Raw genomic sequence first — 20,359 nt, 5'->3', positions numbered from 1 at the left:
ATATAATCAGTAATCCTTTTTAAATCTTTTTTTTATTTTTTTAATTTAAAAAATCACTAACATAATATCTTTTATTTTTAATTAAAATAAATTTCATCAATAATTGTTTTTAAATATAAGTACTTTTTTGTTATATTTATTTTATTTTATACAATGTAAGTACTTTTTTGGTTCAAAAATATTTAGGGACTTTATCGTTCAAAATATGAATGTTCATTGACTTTTTTTCATGTTTTTTCCATTATTTTACTGCGTTAAATAGTTTTATAGGTCATAAGGATGTATCTAACAGGTTTTAGAAAGTTCAAGGAGTTGTTTAACAGGTTTTGGAATGTCCAATGACTTATTTGTTCCAAAAAATTGTCCAAGGATTTAATAATTCCAAACACTAAAGTCCATTGAGTTTTTTTAGACTTTTCTCTTTAAAATATTTTAAGAATGATTATATTTGATTTTTAACCGATTAATTAATTATTTTACACTTTATGGTTACTAATTTGATATTAATTAATAATATGATATTATTGATCGTTTAGTTATTAAAATTAATTTATAGTTAAAAGGTAATATTAATTAATAGTTAATAACAATAAATAATAATCAGAGGTATAATTGAATTTTTTTTTGCAAAAAACTCCAATAAATTATTGAAGCGTCACTTATGGCCATCTAAACGATGAATTTAAAAAAAACTCAAAAAACAAGGTAGCTTATTTTTGTTAGACTTCTTATTATGACTAAGGGGTTGTTTGGTTCGATTTCTGTTAAGATCTATATGGATATAATTGGCTATATTGATATAATTGTCTGAATATTAGTAGATAAGTTGTTGTTCGATTGTTATGCTGAATAAACAGTCTGAATGTTAGAAATGACTATTTTACCCCCGGTCTTTTTGGTCATCTTCTTGCTCATCTTAAACCTCAGCTTACCTTTAAACCTTTGAATTAAATAACTAACAATAGCAACATCAAACACATTACTATTGAGAAATCGTTCTTTTTGTTCCTTTTCTTCCCCATTTATTTGAGAGCATGTTCAAGGATGGATGGATCGATCAAGGGTCGATTTGAGAGGGGAACAACTATCGTTTCCCAAGTCTATGAACCCTAAATTAAAAAACTCAAATCTACGAACCCTAAATTAACAAACCCAAATCTATGAACCCTAAAACAAAGGGGGAACAACGAGCTCAAAAACCCACCTTGATATTCGGTCTTCGGCTATGGCTCATTGTTGAGATATTCGTTGGAGCTATAATTGTTCTCATACTATTTCTTCTCTCCCTTTGCATCACCTCTCGCTGACGAAACTCCCTGTCGAATAAAAGAAGAAATAAATTTGAACAAAGCCCTAAACCCTGCTGTGTTGAAGGATATACAAAAGATCGCCCATCATGAGTCATCGACAACGGTGGATCACCGTCCAACTCTGCCAGAGATTCAAATCGACATAGGGAAGTCAGAGCACAGGGTGGTTTTCTCCGATCATCAATCCAGCTGTGAGAATAGAAGTACAAGTATTGATACTGCACCGTATGGTGGTGTACTTTCGTTGCCGACGGTTCCGCATCTAGAGTGTGGCGGGATGTACTCGCTCAGGGGCAAAAAATTGACTTTCCGCTGAAAATGTGATCAAAAAAGGTAGGTATGGTATCGTCTACAAAGGTGTTTTGGGGGATGAGTGGGTAGTTGGGGAGACGGGTAGATGGGAAAAATTAATACAATTTGATGGTTGAGTACATAGGAGTATGGTTTTGTAACTGACTGATTCAGCTCTTGTTTGAGCGATTAAGCTCTTATCGGACACATAGCTATAGTTGTACGGATTAGCCATATCTTCAATACAACTCATTAAGTTGTTACCGAACATGCACTAAGAATCTTCAGCATTTAGGCCCTTCCAACAACCATGTTGTCCACTTGTTATTTTGATTATCGGGTTATAGTTCGATTTAAATCATATATACAAATAAGATGTACATGTATATTCATGTGAATTTTCATAATTACTTGTTTGAAATATAAAATTCACGACATGCTTCATGTTTGCATATAAAATAGTCTATTACTTATATGAATCAAGATGCACATTTGAATATGCATAACATTACTTATTTGAAATATAAAATAAGACATGATTTAAATGTGTATTTTCAGCTGAACCATACCATTGAAATATAAAAAAAAAAGGCATGACTCATTATTTTTTAGAATAACAATATACATGTGAATCTGCGTATAATATGATTGTTTAAGATAGATAAAACAAACGTGGATTCACATATGCATGTTTAAACAAGGCTTCCCATCTAATACTATGACAAATATTTTGTGAATCTTCAAATCGATTCATAAAAAAAATGAATTAAGAAGATTTGATTTTTATTAAAGATAAATAAGAAGATTTGGTATCATCCATAATTAGTTATCTTAAAATTACTACAATGCTCTTCATTGAATTAAAAAGAAACGTTGATCAAAGCCTTTGCATTAATCCAATCTAAGGGATGGAGATTATTTATACATTCTTAATCTTTATGCCTTATCCGATTAGGATATCAATAATTTTTATGATTTTAAATTAAAAAAATTAAATCAAGGGAATTATGGGTATTTTTAAATCCCGTCTTCCCTCTCTCTCCTATCTCATTTCCAACTAAAGTAATGCGACAATGGTTCACAAAGGTTTAAGATAAACTTGTGAAAAATATCATGGAATGGAAAGAAGGTTGTGAACATTGTGTCAACACCTTATGAACAACTTCTGAACACTAACATGTGATTATACAATGAATCTACGAGATCTGACTTGTGAACACCAAGTAAACATAACAACACTAAAACTAAATCTATCACTTGTGAACATCTAGTGAATCTCGTTGAGCACATTGTGTATACGCAATAACATTAACAACAACTGAAACAAGACATTGTTCATATCAAACGAGTGCAATCAAGTAAAGAAATCACGTTGTAAACACTAGCCACTGTTTTTCAAAAAACCAGACATTGTTCACATCTCACGAGTATAATCAAATTGTTCACCTTGTGAACACCTATTAGAACTGAAGAAAAAAAACATAAACAATATCATCATAGTTGATCTTCTTGATGCTCATTATGCATATAGGAATCTTGATACTTATGTTAATCCTCTGTAAATCTTGATGCTACAATTAGCATATGGGTTTTGTGTGATAACTGGATTCTTTTGGTTTAAAAGTTTGGGTGGATTTTGAACAAAGGCAGAAAGTTGAGGCCGGGGTTGAATTGATTATATGCTTAAAATATATTTTATTCACCATTTCCTCATGTGTTTTGTTTAATAAATTGATGAGCTAATTTGTTATCTCATTGGTTTTGTTAAAAAAGAGAAAGAAGTGTGTGTATGTGTGTATACGCATTTTTGCTATCTGGACTGAATCAAAAAACAGAAAATCGAAGAAGAAGAATATGTCTAAGTGTTTAGTATCTGAAATTGCTCTTGTTTATCATCTTCATCGTCTGTGTTTTACAAGGTGAGTTTTATTTTAAAAGCATCCTTTTATTGCTTTTGGTGAAGAGATCGTATGGTTTCATACTTGAGATTTGAAGGTGACTATATGCTAGTATTTAACATAATTATGTGTTTTGATACGCTATTATCATTTGTTTGTAATAAGCGTGGCATATCAAAAGTTGGGTATATTGGGTAATAAGGGTGGCATAATCTGGTGTTGGGTATATTTTTTGTAATAAGGGTGGCATAATCAGGAGCTAAGTATATTGGTATAAGTGAGGCATAATCAATTTCCGGGAACGATGATCTTTGATCATTGGGTGTTGTAATCGCATGAGAGTGATGCGATGAGTTGGTTATATCGCATCAGTATGATACGATAAATTGAGAATATCGCATCTGTTGGATGCGACATATTGGGTTTATCGCACAAGTGTGATGCGATAAGTTACTGTTATCGCATCTGTTGGATGCGACAAGGTTGTTAACCGCATATTTAAGGTGTGACAAGTGTGGTTTATCGCATGTGTGTAATGCGACAAGTTACTGTTATCGCATCTATTGGATGCGACGACTTTATTACTTATGTATACGTAATACGACAAGTTAATATGTTATATGTTGGTGCGATAAAATTTATACATGGTTTTGATGCGATAAAAATAGATTGTCTCATCCACTGGATGCGACAAAGAGAGGTTTGTTTTGGACAAGACACTATTTATTTGTTATTTATACAAATATGAGCTTTCTAAAAGTGTTTTGGTGATTTTCACTCTGTAATGACATTAAAAAATATTTATCATTAGGCCTCATTGTCTAACCCTCATTTTATGTTTTAAAATGTGTATTACAGATCAGATACAATCAAGTGATAAAGAGAAAGAAAAATTATGAAGATTTTATATTTGCTTGCATAGGAGATTGGAAAGCTGTGTTATCTCTTGTATTTAATTGTCTGTTATGAATACAAGTTTTGTTCTAAGATACGTGGAAAAATTTGATAGCTACTTTTGTATTGTAGCTTTTGTGTATCTTTGAGACCGAATGTGTAAAGTTGTATTTATTGATATAGAAAAATATATGTTTAATACAAGTGTGATAATGTGATGTTACATTTTGGTTTCATATTAATAGATAATTATAGAATGTTTTGTTAAATTTTTATGCAATATAGAGATGTGTATTAGAAATATGAAAGAGAGAGCGGGAACGATATTTAATAAATCGCTACAAAACAAAGAGACTTCACCTACGAAAAAATTCATTGGTAATCCGTCGGAAAAACACATCACCGATGGATCTCATCGTCGGAGAAAGTGTGGCGGATGATTTTGATTACCGGCGGATTTTCAATTACCGACGAAAAATCTGTTGGTAATCCGCCACAAATCCGTTGTCATCAAATGGATGAGTTGTCATTGAATTACAAAATTACCAAGACAATCATCTATTATCAATTCAATCATAAAATACTCTAATTAATATGGATGATTTAGAATGTATTTAGTCCGTATATATAAAACGGGTGTTATTATTTTTACCCCTTCTATGCCTCCTAAAAAATCATAGCTTTATTGTATAATTTAATTTAAAAAAACTTATAATTCATATGTTTCTAATAATTCAACTAATTGTTTTATTTCATTTTTTTAATTTGTAATTTTATATTATTACCAATTAACATACATATTAATATAATAAATACAATAACCAAATATACATTTAAGAAATATGCATTTTTTTCCACAAAGTACATCATTAGAATAGTTCCGTTATTACCTTATAATTACTCAAATATTGAATTTTTATAAGACTAGTTATATTATTAAATATTACAAATACGTAATTTTTTACAAATAGTTTTTGATTTTCTATAAATGATTTTTTTATAAATTACAATGTTATAAAGGTTCATCATCTAAAAAATAAGTCAAATATTGAATATTTTTTGAAATAATTATTGTGTCGCAAACTTATTAAATATCAAAAATAAATAAATAAATAAATATATATATATATTTATATATACACAAATTTTAGTAATACATTATTAACCATTTACTTTTAATGTTAATTTTAATAATATTTGATATTTGATTCTTGCCTTGAAAAGGTATTTAAGAAAAAAAAATTAATGATGTAATTTGTTAAAAAATATGTATTATTTATGTATTTTAACTAATAACAATATGCAAATATTTAACTAATATAATCAAGTATAAAATAAAAAGGGTAAATAAAAGAGAAGTAAAAGAGAAATATAAAAAAATGTTTAGTGTAAAAACCATAAATAACAAAACGTTAAAAATGTAAAATCGAAATATATGGTAATACAATGTAATTTTTTTAATATAGCAAGGGGGTTTAAATAGAATAACCTCGTATAAGATATGTAATTTAATACTACCAAATTAACTATTTGGTAAGAAAATCAACATTTTCAAATTTGTTGATATTTTTATAAATTTAATGAGAAAATATTTTGTTTAACCATTTATGGATGATGAATAAATGCATATTGACTTTATTTGCATAAATGAAAATATATTTGTTAAGTTCCTTTCAACTTATAAAAGAAGCAAACATCTCTTCCAACATCATAACATCCATCTCTAACATCCACAAATCATGAGTATCAAAAATATGTTTATTTTGTTTGTTGCAATGGTGGCTCTCACAACACCATCCATTGCTAGAGTCATTTCCACATCACCTATTGTTGATAGCAACAACGATATAGCTCTTTCAAATGAAGATCTTCGAGAAATTTATGCCAGTCTAGCGAACTTGGGACTAGGCATAAACGGTGAAGATGTGTCTTTTTCGATTCCATCATCAAATGCACCAGTATCAGCTCCGATCCCGGAACCCTCACATAAACACAAACACCATCACCATCATGAGCACCATCACAAGCACGAGCATGAAGATCATCATCACAAGCACGCACATGAAGAGCATCATCACCATCACCATCACCATTCCCATAGTCCACAAGCATTGCCACCAATCACTCCAATATCAGCACTTGCACTCGCACCAAACACTCTAGTATCAGCACCTGCACTCGCACCGACACCAGAATCTGTCTAAACATGGATGAGATAAATGCGAACATGAGAGAACTCTATTATCAAGTTGTATTACAAAATTACCTTATATATGAAATATAAGTAACGTTATTCATGTTGCATCAATGGTATTTTTTGTGCGTTATGACTTGTTATTCTCTTACATATTCTATGTTTTTTTTTTTTTCCGTAACGTTAAGTGCTTGAGAGACAAAATAAAAGAAAAATACTAGTTAAGATTATTAAAAAAAACCCATAGATGTAGGTAGGAACACAGAAATGTAGTTAACTTTATCTTATGTATCTGAATGTTTTCAACTCTTTTCGTATCAACTAATGTGAATATTGGTATTTTTTCGTGACTTTAACATGTTAAAAATATGTGTATCTCTTCTCAAGTATAACAAAAACAAACATAGTTTTTTAAAGGTTTTACGGGACTTTTATAATTGTGTGATTTGCTAAGGACAATTTGGTATAATATGGTCAGGGGAATTACACTGAAAAATATCCTCAAGGAACCTGGCAATTTTTGGATAAGTGCCTCGGCTCCCCACAATAGTAACAGTTTTTCTGTTCAAAATTACAGTCACCCTGATGAACTTGGTGACATTTCAGACACGGTCTTTCACCAAAACGTTGAGCAGGACGATCCTCTATATTTACAAACTTTGATCTTCTATATTCAGTCGAAGACCCCTCGCATTTTCTTTTCTCTACCATCTTCTCTTCCCTCTGCCTGTTTTTGTTCCTTTCAGTTATTTCTGCAACATCTACTGCTAGTGTAAAAAGTTGAAGGATTCATGGTAATTACAAACTCTCGTAAGGAAGGCTTTAATCCCCAGATGTACCTCTCCGCCTTACAAGATTATGAAGAAATATAGTGTTCTACAAATTGGGAGTGTTCGATAAATCTTTTAGTGTACTCTTGTACTATTCGGTTCCCCTGCTCTAATTTCAGTAATTCCTTTTCCAGTTGTCTGATAGCTGCTTTCGGACAGAACTGTTCCTTAAAACGGTCCACAAACTCAACCAGGATATGGGTTGCAAAATATTGGGTTTTGCCAAAGATTCGTCATCCCACCAATATAAAGCATTTGACTTGATAATCGACACAACAAATCTAACTCCATCTTCGCAAGAACACTTACTTGTATTAAATACTAATTCTATCTCCTTCAGCCAGCATATCGCCTTTATCGGGTTTCTTTCTCCAGAGAATGTTGAGGGTTTATGGTTTAGAAACATTTTGATGTTGCCCCCTCTTGTGTTTGTAGATTGAATTTATGGATTTATTTCAATTCTTTTTGTTTCTACCCTGGCCGGTACTCCCAGAATAGACGTTAAAGTAATTCTCAGCTTACTCATTTCCTCTGCTAACATGTCCCGAAAAACGTACTCAGAGTGTTGTACAGGCTCTTAATTTACATTTTCTTGAATTGATGCACCCAGATCTGGATGAATAGATTGACCGTTCCTTCCTCCCCCACTACCCCTTCCACGACCTCTATCCCGACCTCTTATTTTGCCTTTACCCGCTTGTAAATTTGTAGAAATGTTTTCTGGAGAACTCTCCCTTTCATCTGGGCTATCAAGGGCTATCCTTTCAGACCTTCGTGAATGCTGGCCATCTGCAAATTTACAATATTCATACTCACATAATCACATTCTCAAATATAATAGAGTGTCCAAACACAGATATGTACCTGTAAATTTATAATTATATTGGTTAGTTGTAATTTGAATTTACCTTACATATCGTTCTCTTAACTCATCATATTTATTCCAAAGGTTCATTGTATGTCAGAGACTCTTAATAGGCAATTAATACAATTTAATTATAGACATCATACTGAATACCTAAATCTCTTAAAACCGTTGATTTCATTTTTAATTTAGTGACACTTTTTCATGAAATTGTTTCAAATAATTTATTTCTTGATTAAAATTATTTCATATATTTTTGTTTTTATGTAAAAATTAAATTGTTTCATGTATTTCTCATTTTAATGAAATTCGTTTACTAAAATTAATAGAATAAAGATGATAATGTCTATAATTAACGTCTTCCATAATAAAAATAATTAATCAACATTCAAAATTAAAAAAAATGAAGAAAGAAAGAAAATTATGATTGATTGAAGGAGGTTTTCACGGTTTGTACTAATGACTTAGTTTGCATTTTATATATCCCCTACATAACGCTTTAATCAGTTGAGAACTTTGAAATATGTGAGATCCACGATATCCATTCTAAACCACTAACTTAGGAATGATATTAAATAATGAGATAACTATGAAGATAATTATCTTTATTTATAAAATAAAAGTAATGAAATTTCTTTAGGAAAATTTCATACTTATCTCTTTCTCTCTCCTTGTTTCTCCCCTGTCACTATATTAAGTCACTGTACTAACATACGTATTGTGCACACAAGGTGAACACACTGTCAACACGATGTAAACAACTTTAATAATAATAAAAAAATTAGTAGAGTCTTCACAAGGTTCACATTTTCTTTATAAGTAATATGTTCAGATTAGTTTTATTCATTTAGTTTGTGTTCACAAAATGTTCACAAGTTATACCATTTTTTTGTAGATTTAGAGTGTTCTCAATGTATTTATAAACAATAATATTATTTCTAAGAAAATATTCACAATGTGTTCACCATTCATATTCTATAATTTGTGTACGCGTATGCTACACTACAGAAAACAAAGTATCAACGACGAAAATTAGTGACGAAAAAAATCTATCGCTGATTAGTGAGGGATTGACCAAAAACCAATTCCCTCACTAATTAACGAGTAATGGCCAAAAATCAGTTTCCTCGCTGATCAACGAGGGATCAATGAGGGAATGGCCAAAAACCAGTTCCCTTGCTGATCAATGACGGAAGACACCTTTAACGACGTTGATACTCTTCATTTTTGTAGTGTTATAGAGAGATGATAGAGAGATAAGATAGAAGAAAAAATATAGAAAAGAAAAGAGAGGAGAAAAAAAGAAGCTTCTAATTTATATTAGGCTTTTTGTGATTTAAATTGAATCAGATGAATCTCACAAATTAGCAAGTTATTAAAAAAAATTACCTATATATATATATACATACATATATAAATATGTTGGATCTATATGCCCATGATACTAAACTTGACGATACGGCTAATGATACACGATCGTAAAATGTCACACACATACAAGCAAATTAACCTCAATCATATGATCAAATGTGATTCGATTATTTTCAATCAAAACAATTGTCATGCAAATTATTATTTAATCAAAATAATAATTTCTGATAATAATAAAATATATGTTATATATATATTTTGACTAGTGTTAAGTCTAATATTTATTTGATACATATTATCATTTCCATTGTTTTAAACGTCTACTTAATTTGTTATGTGTGACATTAACTATATAAGCTTTATATTTTGATATAATATTTATATGAAATAACAAACTAATAAAACTATGATTGGTTTTAGGCTATTTATTAGTTGATTTTTAAATATATTTGTTGTTTCCAAATACACTACAAAGGACATTTAAAATATTAAACAAAAGATGACAATGTATAGGATGTAAGAAGTATGTTGAGAGACATGGCCTCCCATTCTTTCTTCTTTTCTTCCTTTTGATGTAATTTGTTAAAAAAATATGTATTTTTATGTATTTTAACTAATAACAATATGCAAATATTTAACTAATATAATCAAGTATAAAATAAAAAGGGTAACTAAAAGAGAAGTAAAAGAGAAATATAAAAAAAATGTTTTGTGTAAAAACCATAAATAATAAAACGTTAAAAATGAAAAATCAAAATATATGGTTATACAATGTAATTTTTTTAATGTAGCAAAGGGGGTATAAATAGAATAACCCCGTATAAGATATGTAATTTAATACTACCAAATTAACTATTTGGTAAGAAAATCAACATTTTCAAATATGTTGATATTTTTATAAATTTAATGAGAAAATATTTTGTTTTGACCATTTATGGATGATGAATAAATGCATATTGACTTTATTTGCATAAATGAAAAAAAATATATTTATTAAGTTCCTTTCAACCTATAAAAGAAGCAAATATATCTTCCAACATCATAACATCTATCTCTAACATCCACAAATCATGAGTATCAGAGATATGTTTATTTTGTTTGTTGCAATGGTGGCTCTCACAACACCATCCATTGCTAGAGTTATTCCGACATCACATATTGTTGATAGCAACAACGATATAGCTCTTTCAAATGAAGATCTTCGAGAAATTTATGCCAGTCTAGCGAACTTGGGACAAAGCATAAACGGTGAAGATGTGCCTTTTTCAATTCCACCATCAAATGCACCACTATCAGCTCTTATCCCGGAACCCTCACATAAACACAAACACCATCACCATCACCATCATGAGCACCATCACAAGCACGAGCATGAAGATCATCATCACAGGCACGCGCATGAAGAGCACCATCACCATCACCACCATCACCATTCTCGTAGTCCACAAGCATTGCCACCAAACACTCCGATATCAGCACCTGCACTGGCACCAGACACTCTAGTATCAACACCTGCACTCGCACCAACACCATAATATGTCTAAACATGGATGAGATAAATGGGAACATGAGAGAACTCTATTATCAAGTTGTTTTAGAAAATTACCTTATATATGAAATATAAGTGACGTTATTCATGTTGCATCAATGGTATTTTTTTGCGTTGTGACTTGTTATTCTCTTACATTTTGATACACATTCTATGTTTTTTTTTAATTTCCTATAACGTTAAGTGCTTGAGAGACAAAAACAAAAATAAAAATACCACTTAAGATTATAAAAAAAACCCATAGATGTAGGTAGGAACACACAAATGTAATTAACTTTATCTTATGTATCTGAATGTTGTTTAACTCTTTTTGTATCAACTAATATGGTTGATTTTCAAAATATTGGTATTTTTCGTGACTTTACATGTCAAAAATATATGTATCTCTTCTCAAGTATAACAAAATAACAAACGTAGTTTTTTAAAGGTTTTATGAGACTTTTAAAATTGTGTGATTTGTTAAGAAATACATATTTTAACTAATAAGTTATCAATTGTAACATCCCTAAAATTAAAAAAGTGCAGAAAATTTAAAAGTTTTGAACTCCTTCAACACAAAATAACTTTAGTACACCAGTTACATAAAATTTACCCAAAAGGATAACAAGGTACATATAAGAGTTCTAAGCAAACTATCTAATTCCTAAACATAGTTAGAATAAATAGGGAGTTACTAAATCCACTAAATCTGCTATCTTCAAAATTGGATGACGTCTCCAAGCCATCCTATCAGAACCACCACAAAGCTCCATACACCATTCAGATCTCTCTAAGACCTGATGGCTGATATAAATGTTGATAAGAAAAAAAAGAATTAGGATTAATTTCTAGTGAGCCAAAACAGTTTTATCTCAAAATCATAAAACAATAAAACCCCAAGGGTACTCTTAAATCAATAAATCCTCATTTAAAATAGCATTTAGAATCAAATGAATATCTTCACACAAAATCCACCGGTACTAAAATGAGATCGAATAACTGAATGTTTCTTAAATCAAAACTAACATCCAAGCTCACCCTTCAAAATAAGTGAATATGACTCATTCCGCAAAACACTTGGAAACAATTTACTTTTATTCATTTAGTTTGTGTCCACAAAATGTTCACAAGTTATACCATTTTTTTGTAGATTTAGAGTGTTCACAATTATTCACAAATAATAATAGTATTTTAAGAAAACATTCACAATGTGTTCACCATTCATATTCTATAATTTGTGTACATCTATGCTAAACTACTAGAAAACAAAGTATCAAAGACGAAAATTTGTGACGGAAAAAATCCCTCAATGATCAGCGAGAGATTGGCCAAAAACCAGTTCCCTCGCTAATTAGCGAGTAATGGCCAAAAACCAGTTCCCTCGTTGATCGTTGACTCATTATTTTTTAGAATAACAAAAGACATGTGAATCCGCATATAATATGATTGTTTAAAATAGATAAAACAAACGTATATTCACAAATGCATGTTTAAACAAGGCTTTCCGTCTAATAATATGACAAACATTTCGTGAATCTTCAAATCGATTTATAAAAAAATGAATTAAAGAGATTTGATTTTTATCATAAATAAATAAGAAGATTTGGTATCATCCATAATTAGTTATCTTAAAATTACTGGATTGCTCTTTGTTGAATTAAAAAGAAATGTTGATCAAAGCATTTGGATTAATCCAATCTAAGGGATGAAGATTATTTATACTTTCTTAATCTTTATGCCTTATTCGACTTCACCTCTCTCTCTCTCTCTCTCTCTCTCTATATATATATATATATATATATATATATGTCCTCTTTTGAGATTTGTGTAATTTGTGAGATCTACTATAAACCATAAAATCATATTAAATTAGGATATCAATAATTTTTGTAATTTTAAATTAAAAAATTAAATCAAGGGAATTATGGGTATTTTAAATCTCATCTTCCCTCTCTCCTATCTCATTTCCAACAAAAGTAATCTGAAAATGATTCACAAAGGTTTCAGATAAACTTCTGAAAAATACCATGGAGAGAAAAGAATGTTGTAAGCATTGTGTGAACACCTTGTGAACAACTTCTGAACACTAACATGTGATTACTCTATGAATCTACAAGATTTGACGTGTGAATATCAAGTAAACCCAACAACACTAAAACTAAATCTATCACTTGTGAACATCTTGTGATCAATTAATAACAACTGAAACAAGACACGGTTAATATCTAACGAGTGCAATCAAGTAAAGAAAGCACGTTATAAACACTAGCCATTGTTTTTCAAAAAACCATACATTATTCACATCTCACGAGTACAATCAAATTGTTCACCTTGTGGACATCTACTAAAACTAGAAGAAACACAAACAACATCATCATAGTTGATCTTCTTGATGCTCATTACGCATATAGGAATCTCGATACATGCGTTGATCCTCTATAAATCTTGATGCTACAATTTGCATATGGGTTCTGGTTTCATATTAATAGATTATTATAGAGTGTTTTGTTAAATTTATGTAATAGAAGTGTATTAAAATATAAGTGAGAGAGAGAGAATGATTTTTAATAAATCACTACAAAACAAAGATGCTTCACGTACGGAGAATTCGTTGGTAATCCGTCGGAAAGGACATCACCAGTGGATCTCATCATCGGAAAAAAGTGTGGTCGATGATTTTGATTACCGGCGGTTTTTTAATCACCGCCCGAAAATCTGTCGGTAATCCGCCACAAATCCGTTGTCATTAAATGGATGAGTTGTCATTGAATTACAAAATTACCAAGACAATCATCTATTATTAAGTCAATCATAAAACACTCTAATTAAAATGAATGATTTAAAATGTATTTAATCCAGGTATATAAAACGGGTATTATTATTTTTACCCCTCCTATGCCTCCTAAAAAATCATCTCTTTCTTGTATAACTTAATTTAAAAAACTTATAATTTATATCTTTCTAATTATTCAACTAATTTTTCTACTTTATTTTTTAATTTGTAATTTTATGATTTTATCAATTAACATATATATTAATATAATAAATATAATAACCAAATATACATTTAAGAAATATGTATTTCTTCACAAAATACATCATTAGAATAGTTCCGTTATTACCTTAGTTACTCAAATATTGAATTTTTATAAAACTAATTATATTATTAAATATTACAAAACAAATAGTTTTTGATTTTTTGTAAATGATTTTTTTATATAAATTACACCGTTATAAATGTTCGTCATCTAAAAAAATATGTCAAATATTGAATACTTTTTGAAATAATTATGATATCATAAAGTTATTGAATATCATAAATATATATATATATACACACACATATATATACACACAAATTTTAGTTAATGCATTATTAACCATTTACTTTTGATGATAATTTTAATAATATTTGATTCTTGTCTTGAAAAGGTATTTTAGAAAAAAAATAATGATATAATTTGTTTAAAAAATACGTATTTTTGAGTATTTTAACTAATAACAATATGCAAATATTCAACTAATATAATCAAGTATAAAATAAAAACGGAAAATAAAAAGAGAAGTAAAAGAGAAATATAAAAAAATGTTTAGAGTAAAAACCATAAATAACAAATCGTTAAAAATGAAAAATCAAAATATATGGTAATACAGTGTAATTTTTTTAATGTAGCAAGGGGGTGTAAATAGAATAACTCTGTATAAGATATCTAATTTAATACTACCAAATTAACTATTTGGTAAGAAATTTAATATTTTAAAATTTCTTGATATTTTTATAATTTTAATGAGAAAATATTTTGTTTTGACCATTTATGGATGATGAATAAATGCATATTGACTTTATTTGCATAAATGAAAAAATATATTTGTTAAGTTCATTTCAACCTATAAAAGAAGCAAACATCTCTTCCCACATCATCACATATATCTCTATCATCCACAAATCATGAGTATCAGAGATATGTTTATTTTGTTTGTTGCAATGGTGGCTCTCACAACACCATCCATTGCTAGAGTCATTCCGACATCACTTATTGTTGATAGCAACAACGATATAGCTCTTTCAAATGAAGATCTTCAAGAAATTTATGCCAGTCTAGCGAACTTGGGACAAAGCATAAACGGTGAAGATGTGCCTTTTTCAATTCCACCATCAAATGCACCACTATCAGCTTCGATCCCAGAACCCTCACATAAACACAAACACCATCATCATCACCATCACCATCACAAGCACGAGCATGAAGATCATCATCACAATCACGAGCATGAAGAGCTTCATCACCATCATCACCATCACCATTCCCATAGTCCACAAGCATTGCCACCAAACACTCCAATATCAACACATGCACTCACACCAACACCAGAATCTGTCTAAACATGGATGAGATAAATGCGAACATGAGAGAACTCTATTATCAAGTTGTATTACAAAATTACCTTATATGTGAAATATAAGTGACGTTATTCATGTTGCGTCAATGGTATTTTTTGTGCGTTGTGACTTGTTATTCTCTTACATTTTGATACACATTCTATGTTTTTCTTCTCTACCCGGCATCAACATTCAAGCTTCAAAGGTTGTAGTTCTAAAACCCACTATGGTTGTGTTTTTCGTTTTTCTAAGTTCTTTAATGCATGAGATCCTTGTTGGGAGTTTTTGTGAAAATCATTGTTGGTTTATTTTATATTTGCGTTGTTGTATTTGATAATATTGTTTTAGAGTTTCCTACAAATCCCTTTAATATATATAAAGAGAAGATCAAATGAGAATGATACATATTTAAAAAAATAAAAAAATAATTTTTAACCAATCATTTTATTTAATAAAACCCTAAATAAATAAGTCTAAAAATAAATAAATAAAGATATAAAAGTGATTTAAAGTATTTATTTAATATTTTATTTTACTATATTTGTGATTTTAATATGATTTATGTTTTATTTAAAAAATATTTTGTATTTAGAACAAGCGCATTTAGGGGACGTTTGGTTTGATGGAATGATTTCGAAGGATTTGGATTTCATGAAAGGATTTGGAATTAGAGGGATTTGTATATGGATTTGGAAGGTGTGTTTGGTTTTTAGGATTTGGAATGAAATTGAATTTATAAATAGTTTACAAGAACAAATTATATAAAACTATAAAAATAATTGAATTGCCTTTTCATTAATTGATTATTACAAAACAAATGTTTTAACATATTTTAAAACATTATTATATATAAATTCTATAAAATCCCGTGAAATATCAACCACCATTTTGGGATTTCAAACCTAGGAAATTTTTCAAAACAAAAATGGGATTGGAATGGTATTCAATTCCAAATCCCTCCAAATCCAATCCTACAAATCAAACGGAACCTTAGTTTTTATTTGGAGAATTCATTTTTTTTATTTAAAGTAATATATTATAAAAAAATTACAGTTTCCAACGAAATCATATGTGATTCACAACTAATTAATTCTTTCCAAATCTTTTCCTAATCATATGTGATTTGAAATTTGAAAAATAATGATTCAAATTAAATATTGAAAATGAAAAATAATAAAAAATTAGAATCGCATGTTATGCGTAGTAAAATACATTTAAATTGTACAAGATCACATGTACTTCAAAATGTAATTCATAATTGGCATGTATCACATATAATATTGTAGATAACTCACATTTCTTTTCTACTATGATTAATATCATATATGATACATTAACAAAAATTATCAAAAACGTTGATTAATTGTTAATATCAGAAATGATTTTTTACGAGAATTGTAAAAAATTCTTAAGTAAACTATTTTAATAAAAATAGATATTCAAAATGAAAAATTAAATCACACTTATTTTAAATGTTGTAAAAAATAATAAATTAAAAAATTATCATGCTTAAATCATTAAAATTATAAAAAATAATGAATAAATTCTTTAATTAAGTTTATTAAATAATCTTTATATAAAATAAATGAATTTCCATATATAATTTGTATGTAACAAATGACACATATGTTCTTTTGCGTGATTTTTAAAAATGTTTTATTTAAGATATTATTTCATGAAATGATTGGCTTGGAATTATTCTATTTTTCTTTTAAATAGATATTATTTTCGTTTAATCCTCAATAGATATATATAGACACACACACACACACACATGCCACCTTAGGGTTTGCCTTAAACAAGGGCATAGTCTCGTTGTAACTCGTAAGACTTGAAGCTCGACTTCATAGCCGAGTCATGTTCACGATATTTAATCAAATACAACTTTTAGGAAAAACAATTATATTAACCGATGTGTACTTTTAATTAACCAAGTTAAAAAAAATAACTTTAACAGCATTTGTTAAAATTTATTATTTATAAAAGAAAAAATAAAACTTTAATATCTTATAACTTTAAAAACATTTTAAAGAATTATTATATTTGATTTTTAACCGATTAAATTTATTAAATATAATAGTAATTATTAATATTAGTTAATATTTTAATATTATATAATAATTTACAATTTAATGTTAATTAATAATTTGATATTATTTAACATTAAAAAGAGGCTTAAGAGAGAGAGAATGATTTTTAATAAATCACTACAAAATAAAGAGGCTTCACGTAGGGAAAAATTCGTTGGTAATCCGTCGGAAAGGACATCACCAGTGGATCTCATCGTTGGAAAAAAGTGTGGTCGATGATTTTGATTACCAACGGTTTTTCAATCGCGGACGGAAAATCTGTCGGTAATCCGCCACAAATCCGTTGTCATTAAATGGATGAGTTGTCATTGAATTACAAAATTACCAAGAAAATCATCTATAAAGTCAATCATAAAATGGATGATTTAAAATGTATTTAATCCATGTATATGAAACGGGTAAGATTATTTTTACCCCTCCTATGCCTCCTAAAAATTCATCGCTTTCTTGTATAATTTGATTTTAAAAAACTTATAATTTATATATTTCTAGTTATTCAACTAAATTTTTTACTTTATTTTTTAATTTGTAATTCTATACTATTTTCAATTAACATACATATTGATATAATAAATATAATAATCAAAATACATTTAAGAAATACGTATTTTTTTCACAAAGTACATCTTTAGAATAGTTCCATTATTACCTTAGTTACTCAAATATTGAATTTTTATAAAACTAGTTATATTATTGAATATTACACATAAGTAATTTTTTACAATTAGTTTTTGATTTTTTGTAAATGATTTTTTACAAACTACGTCATTATAAAAGTTCGTCATTTAAAAAAATAAGTTAAATATTGAATATTTTTAGGATTAGTTATGGTGTAATAACGTTATTGAATATCAATATATATATATATACATATATATATATATACAAATTTTAGTTAATATATTATTAACCATTTTACTTTTGATGTTAATTTCAATAATATTTGATATTTGAGTCTTGCCTTGAAAAGGTATTTACGAAAAAAAATTAATGATGTAATTTGTTACAAAAATACGTACTTTTATGTATTTTAACTAATATAATCAAGTATAAAATAAAAAGGGGAAATAAAAGAGAAGTAAAAGAGAAATATAAAAAAATGTTTAGTGTAAAAACCATAAATAACAAAACGTTAAAATTGAAAAATCAAAATATATGGTTATACAGGGTAATTTTTTTAATGTAGCAAAGGGGGTATAAATAGAATAACCTCGTATAAGATATGTAATTTAATACTACCAAATTAACTATTTGGTAAGAAAATCAACATTTTCAAATGTGTTGATATTTTTATAAATTTAATGAGAAAATATTTTGTTTTGACCATTTATGGATGATGAATAAATGCATATTGACTTTATTTGCATAAATGAAAAATATATCTGTTAAGTTCCTTTCAACCTATAAAAGAAGCAAACATCTCTTCCAACATCATAACATCTATCTCTAACATCCACAAATCATGAGTATCATAGATATGTTTATTTTGTCTGTTGCAATGGTGGTTCTCACAACACCATCCATGGCTAGAGTCATTCCGACATCACCTATTATTGATAGCAACAACGATATAGCTCTTTCAAATGAAGATCTTCGAGAAATTTATGCCAGTCTAGCAAACTTGGGACTAAGCATAAACGGTGAAGATGTGCCTTTCTCGATTCCACCATCAAATACACCAGTATCTACTCCGATCCCGGAACCCTCACATAAACACAAACACCATCACCATCACCAGCATGAAGATCATCATCATAAGCACGCACATGAAGAGCATCATCACCATCATCACCATCACCATTCCCCGAGTCCACAAGCATTGCCACCAAACACTCCAATATCAGCATCTACACTGGTACCAGACACTCTAATATCAGCACCTGTACTCACACCAACACCAAAATCTGTCTAAACATGGATGAGATAAATGCGAACATGAGAGAACTCTATTATCAAGTTGTATTACAAAATTACCTAATATATGAAATATAAGTAACGTTATTCATGTTGCATCAATGGTATTTTTTGTGCGTTGTGACTTGTTATTCTCTTACATTTTGATACACATTCTATGTTTTTTTTTAATTCTCCGTAACATTAAGTGCTTGAGAGACAAAATAAAACAAAAATACCAGTTAAGATTATAAAAAAATCCATAGATGTTGGTATGAGCACACAAATGTAGTTAACTTTATCTTATGTATCTAAATGTTGTTCAACTCTTTTTGTATCAACTAATGTGGTTGATTTTCGAAATATTGGTATTTTTTCGTGACTTTAACATGTCAAAATTATACATATCTCTTCTCAAATATAACAAAATAACAAACTTAGTTTTTTAAAGGTTTTATGAGACTTTTATAATTGTGCGATTTGTTAAGAAATACGTATTTTAACTAATAAATTATCAATTATAACACCCCTAAAATTAGAAAAGAGCAGAAAATTTAAAAGTTTTGAACTCCTTCAACACAAAATAACTTTAGTACACCAATTACATAAAATTTACCCAAAAGAATAACAAGATACATATAAGAGTTCTAAACAGACTATCTAATTCCTAAATATAGTTAGAATAAATGAGGAGTTACTAAATCCACTAAATCTGCTATCTTCAAAATTGGATGACGTCTCCAAGCCATCCTATCAGAACTCTACAAAGTTCCATACACCATTCAGATCTCTCTAAGACCTGATGGCTGATATA

The sequence above is a fragment of the Cynara cardunculus genome (assembly GCF_001531365.2).
Source record: "Cynara cardunculus var. scolymus isolate 2C chromosome LG 1, CcrdV1, whole genome shotgun sequence".
Taxonomy (NCBI): Eukaryota; Viridiplantae; Streptophyta; class Magnoliopsida; order Asterales; family Asteraceae; genus Cynara; species Cynara cardunculus.
Note: the sequence above shows the minus strand (reverse complement) of the source record.